Below are 7,500 nucleotides of genomic sequence, written 5' to 3'. Positions count from 1 at the left end.
CCCAAGGCCTCTAATCATTCGCTTTACCGGATGAGACTCGTACGAGCACCAGCTATCCTGAGGGAAACTTCGGAGGGAACCAGCTACTAGATGGTTCGATTAGTCTTTCGCCCCTATACCCAGCTCCGACGATCGATTTGCACGTCAGAATCGCTACGGACCTCCATCAGGGTTTCCCCTGACTTCGTCCTGGCCAGGCATAGTTCACCATCTTTCGGGTCCCAACGTGTACGCTCTAGGTGCGCCTCACCTCGCAATGAGGACGAGACGCCCCGGGAGTGCGGAGGCCGCCGCCCCGTGAAGGGCGGGGAAGCCCCATCCTCCCTCGGCCCGCGCAAGGCGAGACCTTCACTTTCATTACGCCTTTAGGTTTCGTACAGCCCAATGACTCGCGCACATGTTAGACTCCTTGGTCCGTGTTTCAAGACGGGTCGTGAAATTGTCCAAAGCTGAAGCGCCGCTGACGGGAGCGATTATTCCGCCCGAGAGCATCCCGAGCCAACAGCGGCGCGGGTCCGGGGCCGGGCCAGGTAGGTCCGTCATCCGGGAAGAACCGCGCGCGCTTGCCGGGAGCCCGAGCGCCCAAAGGGGCGAATCGACTCCTCCAGATATACCGCCGAGCAGCCAGCCAGGACACCGGGGCTCTGCCCAACAGACGCGAACCGAGGCCCGCGGAAGGACAGGCTGCGCACCCGGGCCGTAGGCCGGCACCCAGCGGGTCGCGACGTCCTACTAGGGGAGAAGTGCGGCCCACCGCACACCGGAACGGCCCCACCCCGCGGCGAGTGGAAAGGCAACCGGACACGACCCCGCCGCGGATTGCTCCGCGCGGGCGGCCGGCCCCATCTGCCGAGGGCGGGAGCCAGTGGCCGGATGGGCGTGAATCTCACCCGTTCGACCTTTCGGACTTCTCACGTTTACCCCAGAACGGTTTCACGTACTTTTGAACTCTCTCTTCAAAGTTCTTTTCAACTTTCCCTCACGGTACTTGTTCGCTATCGGTCTCGTGGTCATATTTAGTCTCAGATGGAGTTTACCACCCACTTGGAGCTGCACTCTCAAGCAACCCGACTCGAAGGAGAGGTCCCGCCGACGCTCGCACCGGCCGCTACGGGCCTGGCACCCTCTACGGGCCGTGGCCTCATTCAAGTTGGACTTGGGCTCGGCGCGAGGCGTCGGGGTAGTGGACCCTCCCAAACACCACATGCCACGACAGGCGGCAGCCTGCGGGGTTCGGTGCTGGACTCTTCCCTGTTCGCTCGCCGCTACTGGGGGAATCCTTGTTAGTTTCTTTTCCTCCGCTTAGTAATATGCTTAAATTCAGCGGGTAGTCTCGCCTGCTCTGAGGTCGTTGTACGAGGTGTCGCACGCCACACCGCCAGCCGGCTGTGCACGCTACCGAGAAAGTACCGGTATGCGAACCGCCAGGCGACGGGCGCGCATCGCACGTTTGAGGAGACGCGGCCGGCCCCACAGGCGGCCACGACACTCCCAGGTCTCCGAAGCGGGACAAACGCCGCGCGCTTCAGTATACGTAGCCGACCCTCAGCCAGACGTGGCCCGGGAACGGAATCCATGGACCGCAATGTGCGTTCGAAACGTCGATGTTCATGTGTCCTGCAGTTCACATGTCGACGCGCAATTTGCTGCGTTCTTCATCGACCCACGAGCCGAGTGATCCACCGTCCTGGGTGATCTTTTTCATTTAGTTTCCACTGTCTCTTTCAAGACAGTTGCATAGGCGGGACTGAGGCGTTTGACGGCCCCTGTTCCAGCATTCCTGTGTCCAACGGCCTCACGGCCGATGGGCGTCGTACGGCTCCACACCGGAGCGGACAGGCACTCGGGCGAAAGTCATTCAAAACCGGCGCGAGGCGCCAGGTGCCGCAGGCCAGCCGCTCCAGAGCTTCAGCGCTCGTACCACACAACATTTCCGTTAGTTTTGAGAGGCACGCGTGGTTCCGCACGCGGCGCACGGCTGCTGCCGTACAGGTAGCGTGTTGCGCGACACGACACGCACATCGAAAGACATGCAGTCTAGTCGGTAATGATCCTTCCGCAGGTTCACCTACGGAAACCTTGTTACGACTTTTACTTCCTCTAAATGATCAAGTTTGGTCATCTTTCCGGTAGCATCGGCAACGACAGAGTCGATGCCGCGTACCAGTCCGAAGACCTCACTAAATCATTCAATCGGTAGTAGCGACGGGCGGTGTGTACAAAGGGCAGGGACGTAATCAACGCGAGCTTATGACTCGCGCTTACTGGAATTCCTCGTTCATGGGGAACAATTGCAAGCCCAATCCCTAGCACGAAGGAGGTTCAGCGGGTTACCCCGACCTTTCGGCCTAGGAAGACACGCTGATTCCTTCAGTGTAGCGCGCGTGCGGCCAGAACATCTAAGGGCATCACAGACCTGTTATTGCTCAATCTCGTGCGGCTAGAAGCCGCCTGTCCCTCTAAGAAGAAAAGTAATCGCTGACAGCACGAAGGATGTCACGCGACTAGTTAGCAGGCTAGAGTCTCGTTCGTTATCGGAATTAACCAGACAAATCGCTCCACCAACTAAGAACGGCCATGCACCACCACCCACCGAATCAAGAAAGAGCTATCAATCTGTCAATCCTTCCGGTGTCCGGGCCTGGTGAGGTTTCCCGTGTTGAGTCAAATTAAGCCGCAGGCTCCACTCCTGGTGGTGCCCTTCCGTCAATTCCTTTAAGTTTCAGCTTTGCAACCATACTTCCCCCGGAACCCAAAAGCTTTGGTTTCCCGGAGGCTGCCCGCCGAGTCATCGGAGGAACTGCGGCGGATCGCTGGCTGGCATCGTTTATGGTTAGAACTAGGGCGGTATCTGATCGCCTTCGAACCTCTAACTTCGTTCTTGATTAATGAAAACATACTTGGCAAATGCTTTCGCTTCTGTTCGTCTTGCGACGATCCAAGAATTTCACCTCTAACGTCGCAATACGAATGCCCCCGCCTGTCCCTATTAATCATTACCTCGGGTTCCGAAAACCAACAAAATAGAACCGAGGTCCTATTCCATTATTCCATGCACACAGTATTCAGGCGGGCTTGCCTGCTTTAAGCACTCTAATTTGTTCAAAGTAAACGTGCCGGCCCACCCAGACACTCAATAAAGAGCACCTTGGTAGGATTTCAACGGGGTCCGCCTCGGGACGCACGAACACGCACGAGGCGGTCGCACGCCTTCGGCTCGCCCCACCGGCAGGACGTCCCACGATACATGCCAGTTAAACACCGACGGGCGGTGAACCAACAGCGTGGGACACAAATCCAACTACGAGCCTTTTTAACCGCAACAACTTTAATATACGCTATTGGAGCTGGAATTACCGCGGCTGCTGGCACCAGACTTGCCCTCCAATAGATACTCGTTAAAGGATTTAAAGTGTACTCATTCCGATTACGGGGCCTCGGATGAGTCCCGTATCGTTATTTTTCGTCACTACCTCCCCGTGCCGGGAGTGGGTAATTTGCGCGCCTGCTGCCTTCCTTGGATGTGGTAGCCGTTTCTCAGGCTCCCTCTCCGGAATCGAACCTGATTCCCCGTTACCCCGTTACAACCATGGTAGGCGCAGAACCTACCATCGACAGTTGATAAGGCAGACATTTGAAAGATGCGTCGCCGGTACGAGGACCGTGCGATCAGCCCAAAGTTATTCAGAGTCACCAAGGCAAACGGACCGGACGAGCCGACCGATTGGTTTTGATCTAATAAAAGCGTCCCTTCCATCTCTGGTCGGGACTCTGTTTGCATGTATTAGCTCTAGAATTACCACAGTTATCCAAGTAACGTGGGTACGATCTAAGGAAACCATAACTGATTTAATGAGCCATTCGCGGTTTCACCTTAATGCGGCTTGTACTGAGACATGCATGGCTTAATCTTTGAGACAAGCATATGACTACTGGCAGGATCAACCAGGGAGCTGCGTCAACTAGAGCTGAGCAGCCGGCCGCCCGGGAGTGTGTCCCGGGGGCCCGCGCGAACACGCAAGCGTCCGCTCAATTATTCTGCAAACAGGAGGAGGCTGGGCTCCCCTGCACAATACACCTCGAAACCCTCTCAGGTCCCGGCGGCGCGCAGCGCCGTCCTAAGTACTTGGTCGGGTTCGAGAGAGGCGCAATCGCCCGGAGTTAGGCGAGTAGACGCTTTAGGTGCGACCACCCGTGCTCCCAACTGAGCTTGCCGCTGCCGACAGAGGCCCGGGAGCGTGCTGTCGTGGCATTGCCGGCGGGAGACAACACGCGCCACCTACGGTGACCGGCAGCTCCAACGCCAGCGCCACAGAAGGGCAAAGGCCCCACGTGGGTGCCGAAGCGAACTCTCCCAGCACAGCGCACGTGCCAACACGTCCGCACAACTGCGATACAAACCACCAGCGAGAACCGCTGGGGCGACCGAGCAGCAGACGGCGTCGCGGCGCCGAGTGCCGGGCGGCGGCGCATCCTCAACGCACACAGTCCTCAATCGGACCAGCACACTGCAGATGTCCACCGCGCTTCGCACCGGGTCCGCGAGGACCCACTTTGGCTGCACGGCGCCGCGCGCAGGGTGCCCCGGCGCGCAGCTGCGCCGCCTGCCGCGTCCGTCGGCCGGCGCGCCTGCCACTGGGCGCCCCCACCAGCCGGCTGTAGCGCGTGCGCCCACGCACCGCGCGGCCAGCACGCCGGGCGGCCCCCCCTCACCGGCCGGGGACAGTCCCACCCACCCACAGCCGCGTATCGCTTCACACCCAGATTCACATTCACGTTCGTTGGTATGGTGGGGACCGCTTCGTAGCTGTACCGATCGTTGCCCTCACAGATGTACCTCCAGCAAGATCAACCGCACCACAACGGGTTACCAGTTGTTCATTTGCGTAACGTCACCAGTAAACGTACACGTCCATCCCCGTTTGCAAAGTCAACTATTATTGCATGCCTGCCTGTCAGGTGTCAAGACACACTACATTCGCTCACATCCACGCAACAAAATGTGCCCGACTAGAGGGCACGTGGAAGGTGCCCCCGTACATATGCGATCTCCATTGCGCGACCAACTGTCAACCGGCCTCTGTAGCATGTCGCAGATGTGGAACGCGGGGCACCGTGCTATCACATTTGTGTGAGAAGAGACTACTACGTCTGCATACACGCGCCACTACATGAACAGACGGCTCATGCTGATCGCATCCACTGCGTCCATTACTCCCACACGTCTCTATGGCGTACCACACTGCAATGCAGCTGTTATGGGGAGATGACACATAGCTGTGTACACAACATTCTGAGCCGGTTGCGGTTGGACAACAATACATTAATGTAACGTGTCATATGCCAATTACAGAGCAGGGTAAGGCACAACGTGGGTTAGGTTAAGGCACAACGTGGGTTAGGTTAAGGCACAACGTGGGTTAGGTTAAGGCACAAACGTGGGTTAGGTTAAGGCACAACGTGGGTTAGGTTAAGCCACAACGTGGGTTAGGTTAAGCCACAACGTGGGTTAGGTTAAGGCACAACGTGGGTTAGGTTAAGGCACAACGTGGGTTAGGTTAAGGCACAACGTGGGTTAGGTTAAGGCACAACGTGGGTTAGGTTAAGGCACAACGTGGGTTAGGTTAAGCCACAACGTGGGTTAGGTTAAGCCACAACGTGGGTTAGGTTAAGCCACAACGTGGGTTAGGTTAAGCCACAACGTGGGTTAGGTTAAGCCACAACGTGGGTTAGGTTAAGCCACAACGTGGGTTAGGTTAAGCCACAACGTGGGTTAGGTTAAGCCACAACGTGGGTTAGGTTAAGCCACAACGTGGGTTAGGTTAAGCCACAACGTGGGTTAGGTTAAGCCACAACGTGGGTTAGGTTAAGCCACAACGTGGGTTAGGTTAAGCCACAACGTGGGTTAGGTTAAGCCACAACGTGGGTTAGGTTAAGCCACAACGTGGGTTAGGTTAAGCCACAACGTGGGTTAGGTTAAGCCACAACGTGGGTTAGGTTAAGCCACAACGTGGGTTAGGTTAAGCCACAACGTGGGTTAGGTTAAGCCACAACGTGGGTTAGGTTAAGCCACAACGTGGGTTAGGTTAAGGCACAACGTGGGTTAGGTTAAGGCACAACGTGGGTTAGGTTAAGGCACAACGTGGGTTAGGTTAAGGCACAACATGGGGGTAGATTGCGGTACAAATTGCGTTACATTGCGGTGCAAATTGCGTTACATTGTGGTGCAAATTGCGTTACATTGCGGTGCAAATTGCGTTACATTGCGGTGCAAATTGCGTTACATTGCGGTGCAAATTGAGTTACATTGCGGTGCAAATTGAGTTACATTGCGGTGCAAATTGAGTTACATTGCGGTGCAAATTGAGTTACATTGCGGTGCAAATTGAGTTACATTGCGGTGCAAATTGAGTTACATTGCGGTGCAAATTGAGTTACATTGCGGTGCAAATTGAGTTACATTGCGGTGCAAATTGAGGTAGGTTAAGGTGCAACACAGGTTAGGTTAAGGTGACATAGGTTAGGTTAAGGTGACATAGGTTAGGTTAAGGTGACATAGGTTAGGTTAAGGTGACATAGGTTAGGTTAAGGTTGACATAGGTTAGGTTAAGGTGACATAGGTTAGGTTAAGGTGACATAGGTTAGGTTAAGGTGACATAGGTTAGGTTAAGGTGACATAGGTTAGGTTAAGGTGACATAGGTTCATAGGTTAGGTTAAGGTGACATAGGTTAGGTTAAGGTGACATAGGTTAGGTTAAGGTGACATAGGTTAGGTTAAGGTGACATAGGTTAGGTTAAGGTGACATAGGTTAGGTTAAGGTGACATAGGTTAGGTTAAGGTACAAACTGGGTTGTGTTATGGTACACATTGCGTTGTAGTACAGTACACGTTAGGTTTGGGTACGGTACACAATGTGGTATGGGATGGCGTGTTGTGGGGGGGGGGGGGTGAGGTTCGTTGATATCGACCGTAGGACGTGATGCCCGAGGCAGCGTCAGTGTGTCAAAGGAGTTATGTCACGTCGGGATGCGCTTTCCGCCAGTGAGAGGGGGGGGCGAGCCGTGTCTGTGGTTGCGGCAGACCTGTGTGTTCATTCCTGCCAGTGTGTTTGTGCTGTAAGACGAGGCAGTGTGGTGATGTTGGGTGCACCCCTGTGTAGGACATGTGTGGGTGTTGGTGGCTTATCTGAGCAATTGTGGTTGTCGGACGAGTGGGATATTCTGTTTTATGATTGGACCTCCTGGCCTGGTTATCATAGTCTGGTTGGTGTACTGTGGCGGATAGGATGCACCGGACGTTGGTCCATGCCGGTGCTTAATTATTGTATCTGTGTTTGTTACAGGCAGAGAGTAGTGTGTGATAGAGTGTGTGGGTGATAGAGTGTGCGGGTGACGTGTGGTTCGTTTTGTTTGCACAGACGTTCAGCATGTATAGGGGCATTTGCGTATTTGATCTATCTATGTGGGCCTGCATAGTTTACTGAGCAGTGCTGCGAGGTG

General features: G+C 55.2%; 3 non-coding genes across 3 annotated transcripts in view; all 3 read right to left on the bottom strand.

Moving 5' to 3' along the window:
* The window catches only part of LOC126110672 (large subunit ribosomal RNA), a 4,221-nt gene extending 2,870 nt beyond the window's left edge, over window positions 1–1,351 (bottom strand). The window contains exon 1 of the ribosomal RNA XR_007523839.1: window positions 1–1,351. This exon is cut by the window's left edge and continues 2,870 nt beyond it. This is a non-coding gene — a ribosomal RNA (large subunit ribosomal RNA).
* A 188-nt stretch (window positions 1,352–1,539) lies between these two features.
* Window positions 1,540–1,694, bottom strand: LOC126110673 (5.8S ribosomal RNA). Its single transcript, XR_007523840.1, has one exon. It is a non-coding gene; the product is annotated as a 5.8S ribosomal RNA (ribosomal RNA).
* Window positions 1,695–2,045: 351 nt separating this feature from the next.
* LOC126110669 (small subunit ribosomal RNA) lies at window positions 2,046–3,952 on the bottom strand. The gene has a single exon (XR_007523836.1). It is a non-coding gene; the product is annotated as a small subunit ribosomal RNA (ribosomal RNA).
* Between the last annotated feature and the right edge of the window lie 3,548 nt (window positions 3,953–7,500).

Source organism: Schistocerca cancellata, unplaced genomic scaffold (genome assembly GCF_023864275.1).
Source record: "Schistocerca cancellata isolate TAMUIC-IGC-003103 unplaced genomic scaffold, iqSchCanc2.1 HiC_scaffold_26, whole genome shotgun sequence".
NCBI classification, from domain to species: domain Eukaryota; kingdom Metazoa; phylum Arthropoda; class Insecta; order Orthoptera; family Acrididae; genus Schistocerca; species Schistocerca cancellata.
Note: the sequence above shows the minus strand (reverse complement) of the source record. Positions and strands in the feature narration are given on the sequence as shown.